The 22,457-nt window shown below is 45.6% G+C and overlaps 1 protein-coding gene and 1 long non-coding RNA gene across 2 annotated transcripts in view; one reads left to right on the top strand and one right to left on the bottom strand.

The window, feature by feature from the left end:
• Positions 1-22,457, top strand: part of LOC144894327 (uncharacterized) — a 78,718-nt gene that overhangs the window by 18,106 nt on the left and 38,155 nt on the right. The gene's annotated exons all lie outside the window — the stretch shown is intronic.
• On the bottom strand, positions 14,944-21,860 carry LOC137437023 (uncharacterized). The gene is made up of 2 exons (XR_010986413.2): positions 21,745-21,860; positions 14,944-18,453 (listed from the first exon to the last, which is right to left on the bottom strand). It is a non-coding gene; the product is annotated as an uncharacterized LOC137437023 (long non-coding RNA).

Here is a 22,457-nt window from a genome sequence, read left to right on the forward strand (position 1 = left end):
ACGTCAAAAAGGCAATGCAAGGCGAAATGCGTACGGAGGGCGAAGTGAGAAAGCTCGTCCCTACCGTACGTCACCCCCCTGTTACCTAGCCCACCCTTGCCCTTACCCCATATGTACAAAACCTACACATTACCAATTCGTCACTACTGTCACGTCTTCCCCATATTTCCCCTATACCAAATTCGTCTCCACAATCCCTCTACTTCAAAATTTGCCATCACCAAATTCATCATCAATCCTCATAAGGAGGCAGAGATGGAACATCAAAGCACAATGTCACACCCACGTCATGATGCGTCTCATAATCCAAACATTTGCATCATAAAAATAATTAAACCATGGCATGGTGTGGAGTACCTGTCACCTCAGGTGAGTGGATGCAGATGGTGCGAGGAGATCCTTCATCCTAACTATCCTCTAAATGTCTTTAACACACTTTACACTACCCGGGGTCTTTCCCTGCCAATCCATTGGCCACTTACACTATGGGTTCTAACAACCAATCCCCATTGACCAAACTGTGGTGCTTCTCAATTTGGGGTCTCACTCCCCCGATTCATCTCCCGGTGCCCTCGCACAATTTCTGGGCTGCGACGTGTAGCTCTCCCAGCAGGTCTACCCACCTGCACACCTCCACCACTGTAGTTGCCTCCGAGCTTACCTGCTCCTTACCCTAACCTAACTAACTGGGGACAGCCCCTCTCCTGGCTCTGTCACCCCATGGTGCCCTCTGGCACTGGGCTACCCGGGTCCGTCCTCCGGATCCTCGGGCCCCATCCACACAACTACTACCGGCTCCCAGAGCCCACCTGCGGCCTCACCTGGCCGACATCCTTACAGTGGTGGAGTGCCCAAACCAACTACACACACTAACAGGCTACACGCCCAGCCATTTCCACAACACCAACGCACCCATCCACATACCATTCTGTCACCCGCACCACAGATGCCAATATCCAACCACAATTTACCTGTACCCTCTACCTAACACTTACACTACCCGCCCCGGGTATCCGTGATGGGGGTCCACTCTTCCCCCATTCACACCTTCGCACCATCCACTCCACTCCACAATTTCCACCATTCTCACTCCACGACCATCCATTCCACTACTCCATACCATTTATTCCATACACCTGTCTTTCATTCACCTGTCGTTGCACACCTGTGCAATCCTACCTGGTGCCACCTGCACCCTCCTCCTCTTCCTGGACCGTTTGGTCAACACAACACGCAATCACCACTACTTCCTCATACACTGCTCCATTCACCTGTCAGTTGCACACCTGTGCAATCACACCTGTTCCATTCTCACCTGTCCAATCCTCACACACACGGCATCATCTCAGCTAACTACTCCCCTCTGAAACTTGCGCTTCCCAGTCGTCCCTTTAAACTATTGCGCTCCCACGTCATTATAATCCACACTAAGCTACCTGCGTCCCCACTACAGGTATCAGTCACTAACTAACCTTAACGTCACCTAATGTCATCTTCTAGGGCCCTATCAATATAACCTAACCCACCCGGGCTAGTTTTCACTGCCATACACCCCATAAGCTATAGCTCCTTTGCCCCCACCTGTGAGGGATGGTGGATTTGCCATCCCACCACATCGGGGGTCTCTCACTACCAATTTCGCTCGTCCAAATCCAACAATTCAGAAATTTTCCATTTACTGCCAATTCTATTCACTTTTCTAAATTTCGTTTTAAATCACTATCACTATCACCATCACCCGTCTACTTATTACATCCTCTCGGTGCGCCAATTTCCTTCGAAAGCTCGGCTTCGTACAGCCGAGCCATGAACGCGGGTTCTTTTGTGCCAGCGGCTGGATACGTCCCGCATTCGTGGCAGGGATGGGGGCTTACCCGGGCCGAGATCCCACGCACCACCTCGGCGTGGAGCCATCCAATGTCCCGATCTCGACCTGCCGGCACGTCTCAATAGAAAGTGGTCGCCATGACGACCCTTCCTATCGGGCGGCCCGCTCCGTCTAGTGGAGCCCGGACGCGGCCGTTCCACGCGAGGCCCAGCGTGGATCGCGCACGGCAGTTCTTTCGAAACCGCCGTGGTTCGGATCCCCGCTGGTTCTCGCGGCACGCGAAGCCCGGCACGCACCGAGGGCCCGAGTCGGCTATAAGTCGTTCTAACCTTTAACCCGGTTATCGTCGACGCCTCACCTGGATGCTTACAAGCATACGCTACCCCTTTCGTGCTCATACATGCAGCCGTTTCCATGCTCTTGGTCGTACCTTCTCTAACACACCTCGGTACACTCATTCCGCTCACCGACTTGGTCACACACCTGACCACCAAACACCTTGGCACACATTCGTCACTCGCACACCTCACCAACACACCTCTTCGCGCCCCTTTCTCGGTCACCTCCTTTGTGACGATCACAGGTGTGCTCTCACCCGCACACCCAACCACGTGCCTCACTACCAACTCAAATGTGCCTTCCCACACACGCTCTACCATTCCAGGTGTGCATCCTTCCATCCCAGGTGTACATCCTCGCTCACCTGTCACAACCAGCTCACTCTCCTTGTCACTCTCACTACTCTCACCACCACTCTTGACAGCGCACTCACCCTTACTTTCGACGGCACACTCTTTCCTCATGCACCTGTCCGTTACACACCTTTCTCGCGCACACTCTCCTGTTACACCCTCTGTAACACTCACCACAGACGTACACTTTCTCGTTACATCCTCTGTAACACTCACCACAGGTGTACACTCTCTCGTTACTTCCTCCGTAACACTCACCACAGGTGTACACTCTCTCGTTACTTCCTCCGTAACACTCACCACAGGTGTACACTCTCTCGTTACTTCCTCCGTAACACTCACCACAGGTGTACACTCTCTCGTTACTTCCTCCGTAACACTCACCACAGGTGTACACTCTCTCGTTACTTCCTCCGTAACACTCACCACACCGTGCTTCCATGTACCCCCTCGCACACGCGCTTCGACCGGCTCACTCCTGATGGCACACTCACTCCTCGGCGTGCACTTTTTCCTCACACACCCCATGGTCGGACATTCTCGCACACCTCTTTTTTCGCACACCTGTCCTGTCACACACTTCACCAACGGCCTTTCACGAACACCCGGATCCAAACCAATCCCCAAGCCGACTGAAGCTTTCCTCACATCATATACATTGCCACTCACCTCCGTACTTTGTCTCCGCACCTCCTTTGCCACCTGCAAACTCTTTATTTGGTTAGTGAGCATCACATCATGATTTGAACACAGACCTTGTACACATTCCATCACCTCCTCCCGGATTTCTCTCTTAGTTTCTGTTCGTCCCTTCTTAATTTCACTCACCTCTTCTCCCACTTCCTCTAGTTTTTGTTTAACCTCTTTTATTTCTCGGTGCGTCCCCTCAAGTTCGTCCTCTAAGGCTACCGTGACCGTCTCTATGTGCATCCTCACCTGCCGGTCCTTTGTCTCCATTATCTCTGTCACCTCCTCCACCCTCATTGTCAGTTCCTCCCGTACCATCTGACATTGCCTCTGCGTCGCTATCAAGTCATTTTTAATTTCTTTTTGTGTTGCTTTTAAACCCCCGATGATTGCTGTGTTCTTTTCCACTTGGTCGGTTAGTTCCTTTTGTCCCACTGTCAGCTGTTCTACTCCTTTCGTCAGATCTTCTATTCCCCCCTGTAACTTTGCCGTATTATTTCTCACCTCTTTCTCTATACGCTTTTCGCCTCGCTTTACCTCCTCGCGCAGCCCCGAGACCTCCTCACTCACCCCTCGTCGTATTTCCTCCATCTGGTTCCCCATCTGTTCGATTTCCCGGGCGGATTGTTCCCCTATTTCCCGCAATTTGTCCTCCATCCTATTTTCTAACCCCATTAACCCATTTTTCACCCCCTCTAACTGATTCTCCTGGGCAGCCATTCTATTTTCCACCCCCGTTAACCCATGTTTCATCCCCTCTATCTGATTCTCCTGGGCAGCCATTCTATTTTCTACCCCCATTAACCCATTTCTCACCTCTTTTATCCCGTTGTCTAACCCCTCAAAATTATTGTCTAACTTCTCACCGGTACCCCTCGCTTCGTCCCTCATTACCCCCATTTGGTTTCCCATTACCCCCATTTCGTTTCCCATTACCCCCAATTGCTTATTCTGAGCCTCCATCCGGTTCCCCATTTGATCCATTTTTGCATTCAGTTGGGTCAAGAATAATCTGAGGTCAAACCCGGTTTGCCCAGCGTCCCCAGCCGCCACCGCGGGCTCGCCCTCCGCGGCGCCGCTATTTTGGGACCCTTCAACCACGTGAGCGAGCGCGCCATTTTGCGCGCCTGATATTCCCGCAACCACATTGCCATTTTCCTCCTCCCTTTCTTCCCCGAAGTCCTGGGTTACTTCTAACCCCTCTATCTCTCCCACCGGCATCCCGTCGCCTTGGACAGCCATGGCGCGATTTCAAAATTCGGGCTTTTCCTTTAAAACAAAACAAATTTCGTACTTTATAATTTTGAGCGCGTGAAGCGCGCTCCGGGTCGATCTCACTCCCCGACACCAATTGTTATTCTAATAGTACAATTGGTGTTCCAAAATTTGGGCTAAATTAATTTAGTCCCAGGTTCGAATCCAACTCCTGACAACCAATTGTTATAGATCGCGGTTAGGATGTTATAGACCGAGCGGTGGTTTAAAACCGCGACCTAACAAAACTCACCCGATTCACCCAGACTTTGGCCGTATCGCACCCCAGCTGCTCAATGAGGGAAAAGACGAAAACGACGCAATGCAAAGAGGAAAACGAAGGCAAAGAAAGGTTTGGAAATACGACTGAATTTATTGACTATTTACACACAAGCAAAAAGAAAGCAGTCACGTTTATTTACAAGCACATAAGACGCAGGTGACACAGGGAAAATACTAGCTTATACAGACTTAATTAACCCAGGACAGAACAAACAAAAGACGACTCACACGGGGAATTGCAGGAGGTGGATGGCTGGAGGTGAACGCTTGGTGGAGCCAACGCGGAGCTTGGTGGAGCTGAACGCTTGGTGGAGCCAACGCGGAGCTTGGGGGATTGGTGTGACGGGTTCTCTCTCCTTCCTTAGTCCCACCCAGTCCAACAACTTCCTCTCTTGCTTCAGGACTCTTTCTCTCTCTTTCTTGGTCCCTCACTCTTTACCACCGACTCCTCACCGCAACCAACGCAACCACTTGACCACCACCTCTACTGACTGACTCTTCACCACTCTGCACTTGACGACCGACTCCCAACCAACTCAGACCAACTCAAAGTCCAACTCCAGGCCTTTCTGTCTTCTGCTCAGTGCTCTCCTCTGTAAAAACGCATCTCCCCTCTTGGACACGCCCTGCCTTGGGTTATATAGGCCCCCGCCCCTCAACCTTTGCGAACCTCCCCGACCGCTCTTCCTCCGCCCTCTGTAGCCAAACCCCTGGCTCATGGTTGGTCGAGCGGGGCTGGTTCACTCCTCCCCTCTCTGACGAGGTGGGGAAACGCCTTCCTTCCCCCAACCCTGCCTCGTGGTCAATGGCGGATGAAGGGAAAAAAACCGACCAAAATGCGGAAGGCGCTTCAAATTGCAATTGACGGAAAGGGGGGAATGGAAGGGAATCTATCTCTTTCACTGGTGCAATGGAGTATTTCTATTAATGGAAGACACAGCCTTACGCTAAAACACAGAATAAGAGATAACTATCAACAGGTATATTCTATTACTTGGCTGACGTGTATGCTTGTGGACTATGGGACGCCCTTTTGGTCTTTACACAGCTCCGGAGGCAGGAGGCACAGAATAAACAATAATCACAACAATACAGCACACAATCAAAAAAAAATATACAGTCCTCATATCCACAACAATATATATATATATATATATATATATATATATATATATATATATATATATATATATATATATATATATATATATATATATATATATATATATATATATATATATATATATATATATATATATATATATATATATATATATATATATATATATATATATATATATATATATATATATATATATATATATATATATATATATATATATATATATATATATATTGTTGCGGATCTCTCGAAGCCCGTCGACGTACAGAGGGGGGGTTATTCCCTTTTCCCCCTCGGGTCTTCGAGTCCACAAGGCCGAGTCACCACTCCCGTAGCGAGCATGCGGAAGGGTATCGGGTCGAGTCCACACGTACCTTCGGTACCCACACCGCCACGAGAACGGGGACTGGACCTCACACAAGCCACGCTAATCGAATATGTCGAGCGGTTTGCGTGTCACGTGACTTGTGCCGTTACTTTTATTGAACCCGATTTGAGCGGTTTTATTCGTACAGTGCTAGGCCAATGGTTGAAATGACGGGAACGACCAAATGGAAGGAAGAACAGGTTTATTTACAACTATACAAGGATCAGGATAAAGAGAAGGGACACAGAGCAGATGCTTAATCAGTCTTAACTTATCACCCAGACAAGGGCCCACTCACTCACGCAGGGAAAAGAAGGAAGGACACGTTCACGCTCCAAACGCGCCTTGGCGCCGTTCACTCCGGACAGCTCGCCGGGCGCGGCCCTCGGATGTTCGCGGCACGTGTGCTGGGAGCGCAGGCAGGGAGATCGTGCGTCTGTGGCCCCGGAATGGATCGTCTCCAAAAGCGCGTTATTCACAGCCGCAGAGCGCAGGGCACAGGGAGAGTTCGTGCACAGAGAGAGCTATAACAAGCCACCGATTGCCTTCACTCGTGACTACAACGTTTCTTTCTCACTGGGACTTGGTCACTGGTACTCTGACTGACTCGTTCACTGGGGCACTCTTGCAACGCTCTCTCTCAACGCTCTCTCGGGGTGACTGCCTCGGGGGGCTCGGGGCAGGATCTTAAATCGCCCCTCCCCGGTCCTACCCGAATATTCCAAGCCCCTCCTCACGCTGCCGTTGTTGGCCACTCCCCTTGAGCTCCGATTGGCTGCTCGTCGCTTACAGGCCACTCCGCTTGCAGCTCCTCCCTTCGGCCTTGCCAGACTTGTTCCAGGCCTAGCACGTGGCACTCCAGCCCAAAGAACACCTAACTCTCTGGCCTGCTCAACGCATACTAACACAGGAAAGGAGACCACGCTTACATTTAATAAGAAATAACTGAACTAAAACGAGGCTACATGTTGTGGTGCAACTACCTATGAGGTGGGGGGGGGGGGGGTTATCTTTATTCTCAAAACTGCAACAATATATACACACATACATAGTGCTGCGGTTTTGAGATTGGCACATTGAAGTCATTAAAGGTTAAAGGGTTGCCCCCCATAGTTAGTCACACGAGCAACATAAAGGCCCATTTGTAGTATAGTTATGTCTTAGTATGTGTAAGAATAGGCCATTTCCCCTCTTAGTGCCTGCCTTGTGTAAAGACATGAGAATAGGTCCTCCATTCATTTTGCGTCCCACCTCCAATTCTACCTCTTTGGGCGTAATATGGGATGGGGGCAATTCTACCTCTATGGGCGTAATTGATCCCGCGCCCCATTCGGCTGACCACTAGTCGAGTAACACGAGGTAGGCTTGAGAAGGAGGAGCGCGGGGTCGGGGTGAGCGGCGTTGAGATCGGGAGCGGCGGAGGCGATGACGGTAAGAGCCACCAGCCAATCAGGGCTCTAGCGGCATGGCGTGAGAGGGCGTGGTGAGGCGCGTCTGGCGAGTTTGAGAAGGTTCGCGGGGCATGCCTATATAACGCGCTGCGCAAAGCCCTCGAAAGAACTCGCAGAGGAGAGAGAAAGGATTCGGACTCGCAAGATAAGTGCGTTGTTTGGAGAACTTGTGGAGGATACGCGCGTTGTTTAAGGCCTTGCGCAGAGAGAGAAGAAGAGGCATTGAACTGTGCCAAGTACGCGGGCGCAGCCAGACGCGCCGGTAACGCTTATTGCGCTTTCCAGCCACGCGAGTAAGCGCGGCTATAGCCGCAAGTGAATAACCGCCAGCCGCGTCGAAGTCCGCTCCCTAACAATTTGCCCCGTGATAACTCGCTCCGTTTAGATGACACGCGGAGAGCTCCTGCCTTCACCTACTCCAAGGGACGTGCCGGGGACTGGAGGGAGTGCTGCACAGAAGCCATCCCTGAACATGCTGGTGAACATCATCCTGCCATCTGCAATCCCCGTGTGAGTGTGTGTGTGAGACGGGCCCGTGTCCTTGGGTATTAAGTAAGACTGTTGTTCAGGATTTGCTCTGTGTCTCTGCTCTTGAACCATTGTACATTGTAAATAATAATAATTAAACCTGTTATTCCTTTGCTTCCCAATTCGATTGCCTTTGTGATTTCTCCATTGACTAAGCGTGGTACGAATAAGAACCGCTTGAATCGGGGTCTAGTAAGTGATAACGGCGCGGATCGCATGTACGCAACCGCTCGGCGTATCAACACATGTGGTTCGTGCGGGGCTTATCTCCTCGCTTCAGGGCAGTGCGAGTATTTAGGTAATAGCGAATTTGGTCCTAATACCCTATTTCACGCTGTCCGGAAGGGACGTCGTAGGTTCCGGGTCGCGCTGGTCAGTCAAAGACAAGGGGACTAATCCCCCCTTGGTAAGGGGAGAAGGCCAGCGGCAGATCCGCAATATATATATATATATATATATATATATATATATATATATATATATATATATATATATATATATATATATGTATATATATGTATATATATATATATATATATATACATACTGTACATCGCTTTTCAGAGCGTTGATGCTGCCGAAGCAGTTTCTTGGCAATAAGGGTTTGTACTGGGTGGTTGGCTGGGATTTGAATTGTGTGTGTGTGTGTGTGTGTGTGTGTGTGTGTGTGTGTGTGTGTGTGTGTGTGTGTGTGTGTGTGTGTGATGAGCATCAGCAGTAGTATGGGGAGTGCAGAGACACAACACTTGACTTTATGAAGCGTAAACACATCCTCCGATATTAATATAATACGTTTATGAGTCCATTTCACGATACAATCTCATATTCAGAGCAGGAAGCGGTGCACATCCGTTCCGGTGTGTCCGTTACATGCGCTCTGGATAAAAACACAAAATGGGAGGAATTCGTGATGCAGGGTCCGCGTTACCGGATTGCAGGCGCGATGCCGCGACACTCACTCACATTGTTGTTGAGGTTCCGCAGCGCGACGCTCATGGTGGCCTCAAGGAGACGAGAGGAGCGCTCGCTGATCGCAGGAGGAGGAGGGGAGTGTAGGGTCAGGTGAGGAGAAGCGGTGTGGGTGGGTGGGTTCGAGGGAGAGCAGGACATGTTGAGAGACGTGAGGAAGATGGAGATGGGAGGATCGAAGCGATGGGGAGAGCATCGAGTGATGAGCAAGTTGAGAAGAGCATCGTGAGATCGAGAGCGATGGGAGAGTAAAGTGATCCAAGGTGGATAAGGCCGATATCAAAGAGGTTTAGCCGTGGTATTGTAAAACATCATGCAGGTAATCACATATTTTGACGCAGGTATAATTAAAGGTAGCCTACTGGCAGGTCCAGCCCGTGGCTGCGTTGGTCCAGCCGAGATTTCAGTATTTCCCATCACGTTTCACATCGATGACGCATGAATTGTACTGTACGGTCTGTACCACAATTATGAGAACCAGAATGCCATTCAAAGAACTATCTTGTAATAATGGCGCTTTCTCGAATGTTTGAAGAATAAAAGGTCATAATCAACTGTTTGGGCTGCGATGTCTGTGTTCGTTTCTGACGTCACCATGTGTAGGTCAGGTGTTCCATCAGAAAATGCGTCACGCGTATGGATGTTAAGTCACGTGTCCCATCTGTTAAGTATTAGTTGGTGGACGTTAAACATTCCACGGTGTCTATTGATGATTATATATATATTCTATTTTGATGATTATATATTGATGATGATGTATTAGGTGATTTTTTCATGGAACACCGAGCACATTTGCAATTTCTGCCCTACCTGCCTGCCATCAGTCGAGCGAGGTGCTTGGCGAACCTGGGACGTGAGAGAGAGCATTAAACATTACCGACCTACCTGAATATTTGGTCGACAAAGGTGGTCAGCAAGGTGATGCGCACGTCAAAAAAGGAGAGAAATAATTCAAACCATGACAAGTTTGTTTTGCGCCCTAACCCCCAAAAAATACTATCTTGCACTATATGCTGCTAAATTATTATATAAACAAGAAGCATCAGGTTTTTTGTAAAAAAAACAACAACACAGAACCCCCCCCCCCCCCCCCCCCAAAAACAATGTCCCCTAACAAATATAAAAACAGCCCCGTGGAGGATTGACGGTTATTTCCCCACAGTTGCTGAGAATATATATTTTAAATAGATTACCTGAATTTGAGGCGAAACCAGCCTTTTCAGCCTCTTCTAGGATTCAAAAAAAAAAAATTTTGCATACAAGATCGAGACTCGTGAAAGAGCTAACATTAATCACACAAAAAGTCAACCGACACATAAAACAAAATAAGGGGAGCGGAACACAAGATGGGGAGAGAGGGGGAAGGACACAAACACAACATTTGAGAGCAAGGACATCGAGAGAAATGTGGGAGGGAGAGGGTTTGGGGGGAGGTGGGAGAGGTATAAAACATATCAACAGTGCAAGGACTTCCAGGAAAGAAGTTGTTATTTCAAAAAAAAGTGTATCTGGGGTGAATTAGCGGGGGTAGAAAAGATCAAGATTTTGGATGGGGGAAGATAAGAGATGGTGGTGAACAGGTGTTTTAAAGACATGGAGGGAGGGGTGGGATTGAAGGGAGTGGCGGAGTTTGTTCCAGAGGTGGGAGAAAAGGGGAATGAAAGAGTGAAGGTGAGCAGAGAGCCTTGATTTTGGCAGTTTAACCATAAGAGGGTTGCTGGCAGATCTTGTGCGACCTGTAGGAATATTAGAGGGACAGAGCACAGAGAGAGCTTGGGGAGCAAGGCCAGAGAGGAGTCGGTAGAAGACAGAAAGACCACCTACCTGCCTGCGATGAGTGAGTGAAAGGGCCTCGGAGTTAGCTTCATCGCAGGAGATTCCAATGATTTTGAAAATGGGGAGCACAACAGGAGGGTCTGGACGGGGAGCGCAACCCCATGAGACCTTAATGTTCTGATGTATGGTGTCAAATTTGGTCCATATTGGTCATGCAGTTTGTCAGGAAAATATGTTTTGGTGAATATGAGAGATTAGGGCAGGGAGCCCGTGGCCCCCTTTCCGGGGGGAAATACGACCATGAGCACAACCTAAGGTTATGGCATTGTCCCGATGCCTCGGGCGAGTTTGGGGGTGGATCTGTTAGGTGGTTTCTGAGAATAAGATTTTTGAATGCAATACCAATATTTGGGGCAAAACCCCCTTATAGGGGGCACATCTGGATGAGGAGCACAACCCCATGAGACCTTGCTGTCCTGATGCATCTACAAATTTGGTCCATAATAGGTTGGGTAGTTTGTGAGAAGATGTTTTAGTCATATGTTAACAGACGGACATATGTACGGACGGCCAACACCGGGACCCACTCTATGAAGTTATTTTGGAGAAATAACCTAAAAAGGGGCAATGCCCCTGGGCTCACCTGGTATAACAGAGAGCCACTGGTATATGTGGCTTTACCCACAAAATATGTAAATTAGCCGATGGTTTGAACAAATTTATGAAAGCACCACGCAGAGATTATTCCGAGATAGAGATAACAAGTTATACCAGACAGAGATACCAAGTTACATCTAAATCGGGTAAATGCTTTTTGAGACGTCAAAAGTACCAATCCTGGAATCTTAATGGCCTTTGACCTTTAAATTGACCTTTTTAAGATACAATTTTTGATGGGATTTGCAAGGCATCAGGAGGCCTTGGTTCTCAGAAGTTCTCCAAAGTTTGGTAAAAATGGGACTACCAGTTATAGCATCACGGGTGATTAAGATTGTGGTCAAGTTTCATCAAAATCGTGTGTGTAGCTTCAGAGAAGAAAACAAATACCTATTCGGGGGACACACCCTACATGGACCCTCTTAGACCCTAATTTTTCTTATGCCTTGAACAAACTTTGGTACATCACAGGTGATGATGATTGTTGTGAAGTTTTATTGAAATAGTGTGTAAAAAAAAAAAGTTATGTGTGTAAAAAAGAAAGTGTGTAAAAAAAAAGGTTGTGTGTAAAAAAAGAAAGTGTGTAAAAAAGAAAAGCAAAAAAAGGTGTGTAAAAAGAAAAGTTTGTGTAAAAAAAAAGGTGTGTGCAAAAAAGTAAGTGTGTAAAAAAAGGTGTGTGTAAAAGAGAAAGTGTGTAAAAAAGAAAAGGAAAAAAGAATGTTAAAAAAAAAAAAAATCGGTGTGTGCCAAAAAAATAGTTTGTGTAAAAAATAAAGTGTGTAAAAAAAAGGTGTGTGTAAAAAAGAAAGTGTGTAAAAAAAAAAAGGTTGTGTGTGTAAAAAAGAAATAGTGTGTAAAAAAAAAAGTGTGTATGTAAAAAAAGAAATAGTGTAAAAAAAAAAAGGTTGTGTGTAAAAAAGAAAGTGTGTAAAAAAAAAGGTTGTGTGTAAAAAAAGAAAGTGTGTAAAAAAGAAAAGCAAAAAAAGGTGTGTAAAAAGAAAAGTTTGTGTAAAAAAAAAGGTGTGTGCAAGTGTGTAAAAAAAGGTGTGTGTAAAAGAGAAAGTGTGTAAAAAAGAAAAGAAAAAAAGAATGTTAAAAAAAAGAAGAAAAAAAAGGTGTGTGCCAAAAAATAGTTTGTGTAAAAAATAAAGTGTGTAAAAAAAGGTGTGTGTAAAAAAGAAAGTGTGTAAAAAAAAAAAGAAGGTTGTGTGTGTAAAAAAGAAATAGTGTGTAAAAAAAAAAGTGTATGTAAAAAAAGAAATAGTGTAAAAAAAAAAAGGTTGTGTATGTAAAAAAGAAATAGTTTGTGTAAAGCTAATTCCTATTTTGGGGGAGTGGGTAGGGTCAAACTTGGATCCACTTTGACCCCCAGTAAACCCCTTTAGAGTCCAATTATTTTAATGCCGTGAACAAACATGAGTTGCAACATACCAAATATCATTTGTGCCAAGTTTAGTCACAATCCCATCAGCAGTTTCGGAGAAGTTGCAAGTGTTTATGGACTGACAAACTGATGGACGGACGACGCGCCATCGCCTAAGCTCCCCGGAACTACGCTCCAGCCTCCAGGTGAGCTAATAAAGGGAGGTTTCATCTCTGTAGGAGGAAGAACAAGGGAAGGAAAGGGCAAAGATGCATGTGCAGTTGGGGGTTGTGGGGATGGGAGGGACAAGAGGGAGGGAATTTCCACTATAATTGTGTAAGTAATAAAAATTGATCCCCAAAAAGGAAGGGCGATGGAGAAAAGGTAGGATAAGAGAGGTGTGATGAATGAAAAGAGGAAATCAAGGTCGAGAAACTATTTAGACCCCTAAATGCGGAGTGCAAAGACAGGGAAGAAGCCGAGTGAGTACATAGACATACAACATTGGGGGGGACGAGAGGCCAAGCGGGGGACTCAAAATTATTATTGTAGTTGTTAAAATTCAGTTGTTATTAACAATTTGGTCGTTTCAGCACTCGGTGGCATTTAGATTATGGAATTAGGAAGGCCAATGAAAAATGAGCATTCTCCTTCAAGTTCAGTAAACATCTACCGCACAATACCGTGATGATGAGTTGGTGGTGCCATTTGAATAGAGAAGCAGAATTAAGTTAACTCCTCATGGTGAAGACAAAACAGGGCCCAGACAACAAAGCCTACAGCAAGTAACCTGCACCATCCAAATGATGCATCTGGGATTTCGGCTCTTAATAGAATTTCTAGCAAACCAGAACATTTCCATCTGTTGCAAATTGGGTAAAAACTGATGGATCACAAGATATAAGCTTCCTTTTCTCAATCCGCTATTTATGGCACTCCATGCGTTATTCCAAACAAGTTTTGTTGACGTTTAGACCGATGAGAGGTCACTTTATGATAAAGTGACTTCTGTCTGTCTGTCTACAAACGTCACTTCATGATCGCGGAACAACTTATTTCAGTTGAATGCCATATTTTCAACATCAATCGGAAAACAAACTTGAAGTTTAACAATACTTTGGCTTTGAATTTGTCCCGATCGCACATGCGCAGACAGGAGAGACATTATGTTTTTACTCTGTCTGGATGCTCGGCAGTCAAACAAAATTGAAAATCACTCCAACCAGGAAACTCACTGTTGTTAGCGATGTCATAAAAAACACAGACAACAGGCATGCATAACCCATGTAACATGTTAAATAATGGTTGTGTAATAGACGCTGCATCAACGGCGGTAAACTTCAGGAATGTTTTTTTTGTATGACCTTTAAAATCTATTTTCATTTCAATTGAGTTATATATGTGAACACTGTAGAACACAAATCGCCTTCTTGTCACTTCAACAAAACTCCAGTTTAGCAGTACGTGGATAAAATATTATGGCATATTACGTCAGTATGACCAACCAAATTGGCCGCTTTTAGACCCCGTCCGTGTTCTTGTTTCTCAAGACAGAATGCAATTATATGTTCTATGAACTCTTTTGTCTCACTTACACACACACCTTGTTCTGTCTCACCTTGTGCACGCACACACACACACACACACACACACACACACACACACACACACACACACACACACACACACACACACACACACACACTTGGGGGAAGTGATGTAACTTCCCACAGCACTCTTGGTATCTCTATGACGTCCCTTTTCCTCTGCAATCCATGGTGCAATTAAAGAGAAATTTCTCCCCCATGAAATGCCAACCCACGAGGCATATCGTTGTTCTTGTAAATGATGGGCGTCGAGTAAGATGACAACACGGACCATTTTCAAAGTCTTCGGTATGACTCAGTCTGTTGTTGTTTCAAAATTCTATAGTTTCTTTTGAAAAGAGTTGGCCATTGTGAAGGTCGTGTATCAGATGAAGGTCTTGTATATCTCATATATGCATCGAGACAAAAATTGCAACATACTTGTATATCTCATATATGCATCGAGACAAAAATTGCAACATACTTGTATATCTCATATATGCATCGGGACAAAAATTGCAACATACTTGGATATCTCATATATGCATCGAGACAAAAATTGCAACATACTTGTATATCTCATATATGCATCATGACAAAATTGCAACATACTTGGATATCTCATATATGCATCGAGACAAAAATTGCAACATACTTGTGTATCTCATATATGCATCGAGACAAAAATTGCAACATACTTGGATATCTCATATATGCATCGAGACAAAAATTGCAACATACTTGGATATCTCATATATGCATCGAGACAAAAATTGCAACATACTTGGATATCTCATATATGCATCGAGACAAAAATTGCAACATACTTGTGTATCTCATATATGCATCGAGACAAAAATTGCAACTTACTTGTATATCTCATGTATGCATCGGGACAAAAATTGCAACATACTTGTATATCTCATATATGCATCGAGACAAAAATTGCAACATACTTGTATATCTCATATATGCATCGGGACAAAAATTGCAACGTACTTGGGTATCTCATGCATCGGGCCAAAAATTGTAACATACTTGGATATCTCATGCGTCGGGCCAAAAATTGCAACATACTTGGGTATCTCATGCATCGGGCCAAAAATTGCAACATACTTGGGTATCTCATGCATCGGGCCAAAAATTGCAACATACTTGGGTATCTCATGCGTCGGGCCAAAAATTGCAACATACTTGGATATCTCATACATGTAGTAAACAGATAGCTCCCTATGGACACCTTATTGACAGGTTATTGTGCCCTACTGCCCTCACTAAGGGATATGAAGTTACAACAATAATATAGAAAACATATTAAAGGTTTTCCATATTCGTGAAATTCAAATTGTTCTTCAAACTCATCAGTCGTAAAGTGTAAACACAGCATTTGGAGGAGAACAATAACAGTGTATGTCTTCAGGGAAGCAAGTATGTAATGCAAACTATAATCTTCACACATACGAGAACATCACAAAACACACAAACGTTCGGGTAAGAATGTCGGAATGTAATTGAAGTCAAATCCCCTGATGAGCTTGCATCTATCTGGATGTGAAACAATGGTGTGGCGAGGCCTTGCCCTTGGTCAATTAGTATAGTGTATGTAGTAAACACCTTATATCTGGTCGCAATCTATCAGCACAACACAGAAGATTTGCATTCCTGCATCTCCAGAGATTTTCTGAAATGCATGAAAACATCATAGTCTGTGGAGTGGAGCGGATGCAAATCGAATGATTTCGGGAGAGTAAAATCAGTTCTCTTTCCTCAGTTTAAAAGTATGAGAGTAGAAAAATGTAAATGATTAAATAACCCTTCTATCATTTCATGGCCATTTTCATCCTGACTTGCATCTGATGTTTTTTTTTACATTCCAGTAATAAGGTGGGTATGCAAGTATACACACATGTACATTGTACACACACATGCATGCACAAACACACACACACCTCGTTTTTTCATTTCTGTTCCTCACAAATGTAATACACACTTTCAGACCTGGTATGTCTCCATTCCATCTCCAGAAACCCACCCATTTGTGGAGATTGAAACCAACAACAGCAGCCTGTGCACGCATGCGCGCACACACGCATGCACGAAGGTGGATACTTTGAGACCTGTGAGGGCTCCTTTCCATCTTCTGAAACCCGCATATGGAGATAACGATCAACGACACTCTCTGCCCCAATATGACATACACATTGAAACTGCAGCTCCATGATTCATTACTACACTCCCAAAGAATCCTTTGAAATTGTTGAAAATTAGTCCAAACCCAAATGACGAGTTACTTTCCAGGAAGAGAAAACAGAGTACAACTCAATACGTTGAGAAGTCTACAAGGGGAATGCAAAAGGTTCTACAAACAAATTACATTTGGCATCAACATCAACCCACCTGCCACACTTATCAAGTCCAGATTGGCGAGAGTCAGAGAGATTTGGATTTTTTTGGAAGACTTCCGGCGATAGCCGGTGGTGATTAGGGTTAGTGGAGGTGTGTGATCGGTGAAGACCTGGTGATTATCGATAAGCTGGTGGATGTTGGGAACTTTATCATCCATCAGCTAAGGCTAACAGGTAGGTGGACCACGTTTAATGTTCATCCAAGGGATGGTGAACTTTGTGATGCAATGCCGTGTATATATATGTGAAGCACCAAACCGACAGTTCATAGTCGGGTCGAGAATGGCCTTTTAAAAGATTCTTGTTGTCTTCCACAAAGAGTAAGTGAATTATTGTCGGCAGCATGGCCAAATCCCAAATTGCTGTCTAAACCTACAGGGGGCATTGCAGCAGTGACACCTGAGGAGAATGATGCAAACCAGTAGCCAAGTGCTGGAAATAAGAGAAGAAGAAAAACAACGTTTCATGTCTCACATCGGATCAAGCATTCAGTCTCAGAAAGAAACCTGAACATTTTTAATTAGACATATGCATCCTCAAACATCCAGCCTTTTTTTTTTGTTTGACAAAGCTTAAATTCACCGTAAAGGGAAGATCTGGAACCAAAACAAGATGACCTGCCATTTGTCAGGTGGAAGGGTTTATCGGATCATTTCGTAATCTTATAACCTCCGGTTGCCGTAGTATATGTGTGATCTGACTGGTTCAGTTGTAATGAATGAGGAGAAAGAACACACAATGCTGCAGTGTTTGAAGAGCCCATCCCGACAGGGACGTCATTCAGTGTACTCGACCGAATGAGGACTCATGGAGATTTTCAAAACATTAAACGAATGATCGACTCGGCTAGATTTCTAGATATTCCTCGACTGTGCACGAGGACAGGCAATGTCGGAAGTAAAAATGGCAGGGATGGTCCAAGTAGCCTGCTAAATCACGAGGACAGGCAATGCCGGAAGTAAAAATGGCAGGGATGATCCAAGTAGCCTGCTAAATCACGAGGACAGGCAATGCCGGAAGTAAAAATGGCAGGGATGGTCCAAGTAGCCTGCTAAATCACGAGGACAGGCAATGTCGGAAGTAAAAATGGCAGGGATGGTCCAAGTAGCCTGCTAAATCACGACAGGCAATGCCGGAAGTAAAAATGGCAGGGATGGTCCAAGTAGCCGACTAAATCACGAGGACAGGCAATGTCGGAAGTAAAAATGGCAGGGATGGTCCAAGTAGCCTGCTAAATCACGAGGACAGGCAATGTCGGAAGTAAAAATGGCAGGGATGGTCCAAGTAGCCGACTAAATGTTTTGCGTGGTGACGTTCACGACTGCTAGCAACAAAAGAAGGAGATCATCATCGTCACGGTAAGGACGTGAGCCAGGCAGCGGAACGGTGTGTAGAGGCAAAGTGAAATGGCTCCGGCTCGCAGCATCTGGAAGGGCTCGTAACCGGTCTGGCTGTCCGAACTCACGTCATGTAGCTCGACGACATCTGTGAGGGCACAACACACGAGGAAAATGTGTTCAGTAGTTACCAGATTGATTGTCAATTCCAGTGTTGTTTACTGTGCACAACAGTTTTTTGAGTAGCGAAGTGCGAGCAGGAGATGCAAGAAACGCTGGAGGAGTGAAAAGAGCCATTCGAGAGGTATGGGCTGAAGAGGAAGACGGAGGTAATGTGGGTCAGACATCAGAGAGACAGAAATGGAACGCAAGCTTAGAGGGAAAGGAGGTAAGGCTGGGAAATTATTCCATTTGTGTACCCAGGTAGAACAGTAACCGGTGACGGTAGTTCAGACGCAGAGGTACAGAGGAGGATACGGAGTTGGGAATGAATTGAGGAATGTGGAGGATTTAATGGTAGACAGGAAGATATTGAGGAACAACAACATGCATTTTAAAAGGCCATTTTCCCTGCTAGAGCAGGGGTTAGCCTTGAGGTCCCCATGACAATCTTCTCCATTTTGCCCTATTTTCTGCATCTCTCCTTGTTAACCCCCTTGCCCGCATTTCTTCTTCCACCATCTTTAGCCAGGTCTTTCTCGGTCTTCCCCGTCTTCTACTTCCTTCTACATTCATTTCCATCACTCTTCTCAACCAGTCACTTTCATCCTTCCTCAACACATGACCAAACCATCTCAACCTGTTCCTCTTCACAGCATCAATCACAGGCTCTATTCCCATCATCTTCCGCAATTCATCATTTGTCTTCCTCTCTCTCAACGATACTCCACACATCCGTCGAACCATTCGCATTTCCACCCTTTCCAACTTTCGTTGCTGCTCTACGTTCATTACCCATGTCTCGCTCCCATAAATCATAACACTTCTCACACATGCAGCATACACCTTTCCCTTCAGCTTCAACGACACTCCCCTCATCATCAGCACGCCACTCAATTCCCGAAACTTCTTCCATGCACATCTCACTCGAGCAACCGTTGCCGAGTCTGATCCACCTTCTCCATTCAGCATGTCTCCGAGGTAGCAAAATGTTTTCACACCTTCCAGCTTCACGCCGTCTCCAAGATCCAACTCAACATTTCCTCCATCTGCAGCTCCCTCTGTGCACACCTTACATTTGAATGTAGCTGCCACACTGGTTAATGACCCTCTCAGACCACTACATTTTTGATGAACCCACTCAGCGCACATTGTACACTGAATGGAGTTCACTCCGACACCCTTCCTACACACAGCACAGGGCCACTTCCCAGTTCTTTCCACCTCACCACATGCTTTACCACTTGCCATCACCTTCGTCTTTCCGATATTCACCTTCAGACCTTTTGTCTCCATACATTCCTTCCACGTGTTCATCTTTTCCTTCAGTCCATCCATACTTTCCGCAATCAACACCAGATCATCTGCATACAACAACTCCCACGGTAAACCCTCCTTTACGTTCTGAGCCAGCACCTCCATCACAGCTACAAATAGTAGTGGACTTAGTACCGACCCCTGATGCACTCCCACCTTCACCTCAAACTCACCACTGTTCCCGTCCTTCGTCCTTACAGCTGTGCGTGCTCTTTTGTACATTGCCATCACTACTCTGATCAACCATTCCTCCACTCCTAACTTCCTCAATGCCCATGTCAATACTTTGCGTGGAACCCGATCGAATGCTTTCTCCAGATCAACAAACCCAAGAAACAACTTCTTCCTCTTCTCCATGTACTTCTCCTGCAACTGCCTCACAATGAAAAGCACGTCTGTCGTTCCTCTTCCTGGCATGAATCCAAACTGCATTTCGTCGATCTTCACTTTCTTCCTTATCCTCCTCTCCAACACCCTTTCCAATACCTTCATTCCATGCTCCAATAACTTTATCGCTCGGTACGAGCCACACTCCAGAGGGTCACCTTTCCGCTTGTATAGAGGGACGAGGGTACTCAGTTCCCAATCCACTGGAATGCGGCCTTCTTTCACCACCAGATTACAGATCTCTGTCATTCTCTTCACACCCCAACTTCCTGCTGCCTTCAACATATCTCCCACAACTCCCGTCGGCCCTCCCGCTTTTCTACCCTTCATTGCTTTTATCGCTTCCTCAACTTCCTTCTCAGTTATCTTCTCTGCCGGTCCTAAAACTGGGTTACTCTCTATGTTGCCATCCCATTCATTCTCTGTATTGAGGAAGTTGAAAGGGGAAACCCTGAGGTCATGTGTATCACCAGCATACCTATACGGTCTGGAGATGGTGGCACTTGCATTGACACAGAGCAGCGCCAACAGAAGTTGCAGGTCTGCAAGAACAACTAGGCCAAGGAAATTACAAAAGTGAAGAGGGTGGATAGAAGGGAGATGGATGAACTGAGAAGGATCCGTGTACAGCCGAGCTTCACGGGAAGATTGGTGAAGAGCCGGCTGAAGTGAGCAGAGATCTTGGTGTGAATGGAGAAAGATAGACTTCTGAAGAGATTAGGTGTGTTGAAGAGAAAGCAGGAGAAAACAGAGTAGACTGCAGTTGAAATGGGAGGAGTGTGTGAAGACGAATATCAGAAAGGTGGAGGTTGATGGAGAATGGAGATGGTTGGTGGTAGAGAGTGGTGGAGGAGTGATGTGAATAGAGTAGAGCATTACCGCAGTACCAGTCAGCCTCACTCCATATAAAGGGATTTTGAGGGAGAACATGTGTGTGTCCATGTGTGTTAGTGTAGATGTGTTTGTGTGTGTATGTGTGGAATGTGTGTGTGTGTGTGTGTGTGTAGATGTGTGTTTGTGTGTGTGTGTGTGTGTGTGTGTGTGTGTGTGTGTGTGTGTGTATATGTGTGTGTGGATTGTGTATGTGTGTATATGTGTATGTGGATTGTGTGTGTGTGGATTGTGTGTGGAGTATGTGTGTGTGTGTGTGGAGTGTGTGTGTGTGTGTGGAGTATGTGTGTGTGTGTGTGTGTGTGTGGAGTATGTGTGTGTGTGTGTGTGTGTGTGTGTGTGTATGTGTATTGTGTGTGTGTGTGGATTGTGTGGATTGTGTGTGCGTGTGTGTGTGTGTGTGTGTGTGTGTGTGTGTGTGTGTGTGTGTGTGTCCATGTGTTTTACCACGAGTCAAAGGAAATCATTTTATTTGTTTTTGAAGGTTATAATTTATTTTAATGACTTCGTCTTATTAAACCCTACTATCTCTTCAGGTAACAACTAACATCTTGTTTTATGCATTCAAGCAGGTTGAGGACAATTTTCATGCCTTGATACAGAAGTAAAGAAAAAATCCGCATTTTCCTCTCACAATACTATGTTGTCAACAGCACGATTTCGACATTTACACAACGATTCCCACCCGATTCTGTCGCAACCACGATGAAAACAGCTTGGCTCAGCAGCAACAGGAACAAATGCATCCGCATTTCAAATCGTTGAACAGCTCCTCCGTCAACGCATTACACATGCCCGACGTTGCGGTTTACGTCACTTCCTGGTGACGGTAACTGACATTGCCACGCCTTCCAAAGCTTCCCAGAACGAAATACTCACATAATCAGTCACAGTAGTCACATTCACAGTTATTTTTCAATACATCAAGTAAGATCAAAATTTCCTTACTAATCAGATGTCTGTTTACTGAAAACGTTGAGAATATCTCGGAACGTTTTCAATAATCCGAGACCGATCGCATTAACTTACTGAGGGCTCATACACGTGACGTCACTTCCTGTTTTTTTGCACACGACACCAAACCCGCGGCCGCCATGTTCGTTCTTCACCTCTGAAGGAATTACTGCATTTATTGAACAATTATGTTTTCACCCCTGTTTGTCTGTGAGCAGGATATCTCAAAAGGTTTTGGACGGATTCGGACCGGTCTCACTAAAATCCGAAATGGACTCAAAATCCGAAATGGAGCGAAATGGACCTTCAAAATCATCCGAAATGGACTCAAAATCCGAAATGGAGCGAAATGGACCTTCAAAATCATCCGAAATGGACTCAAAATCCGAAATGGAGCGAAATGGACCTCCAAAATCATCCGAAATGGACTCAAAATCCGAAATG

This window comes from Myxine glutinosa, chromosome 11, assembly GCF_964187855.1.
Source record: "Myxine glutinosa chromosome 11, kmMyxGlut1.1, whole genome shotgun sequence".
Lineage (NCBI taxonomy): Eukaryota > Metazoa > Chordata > Myxini > Myxiniformes > Myxinidae > Myxine > Myxine glutinosa.